Source organism: Rattus rattus, chromosome 6, assembly GCF_011064425.1.
Source record: "Rattus rattus isolate New Zealand chromosome 6, Rrattus_CSIRO_v1, whole genome shotgun sequence".
Taxonomy (NCBI): Eukaryota; Metazoa; Chordata; class Mammalia; order Rodentia; family Muridae; genus Rattus; species Rattus rattus.
Genome location: NC_046159.1, coordinates 13,837,580 through 13,838,324, shown reverse-complemented (window position 1 = coordinate 13,838,324; position 745 = coordinate 13,837,580). Strand labels below are relative to the sequence as shown.

Genomic DNA, 745 nt, shown 5'->3' with positions numbered 1-745 from the left:
TATGACAAGTTGTCTCTCTAACATGTTAACAGGCTCTAGATCACTCTCCCTTTCCCTGTCCTTGGCCCTGGCTCTCCACACTTCATGGCTTTTGTTCTTAAGTCTCAGGCTGCTTCCTTTCCACTCTCCTTTCTGGTTCCTCCTGTTTGCCCTTTAGATGGTCTTTCCTTTGTCCTTTTTTCCCCTGAATCCTTTTACTCATTTCTTTAATGATGAGTTTCCCATCCAAGTTTCCAGACCAGAAAATGTTTTCTGGACCTCAGATTCAAATAGTGTTGTTCTCCAGAGTATTCAGTGCAGTTCAGGGCAGCTTCCATGTTCTGTTAATTAAACATTGGAACATTGAAATTGGCGGAGGGAAGACTAAATGGAGAGTGTTACTCTATTTATATACTTCTAGCTCATATGCATACATACACACATACACACATACACACATATACATACATAAACACACATGCATACATGCATGCATACATACATACATATACAGACACATACACACATACATACACACATACACACATATACACATATACATACATAAACACACACATGCATGGCATACATACATATACAGACACATACATACATACACATACATGTGTACATACATACACATACATGTATACATACATACATACATACATACATACATACACACACACCCAGGAGCCCATCAGCAACTATGCCACATTGAGAGGGTGAGTGAAAGACACCCAAAGGCCTGCGAGCATGGTGGCCT

At 40.0% G+C, this 745-nt stretch overlaps 1 non-coding gene across 1 annotated transcript; it reads left to right on the top strand.

Moving 5' to 3' along the window:
- Nucleotides 1-280: 280 nt before the first annotated feature.
- LOC116904679 lies at nt 281-409 on the top strand. Its single transcript, XR_004388377.1, has one exon. It is a non-coding gene; the product is annotated as a small nucleolar RNA SNORA36 family (small nucleolar RNA).
- Nucleotides 410-745: the final 336 nt, after the last annotated feature.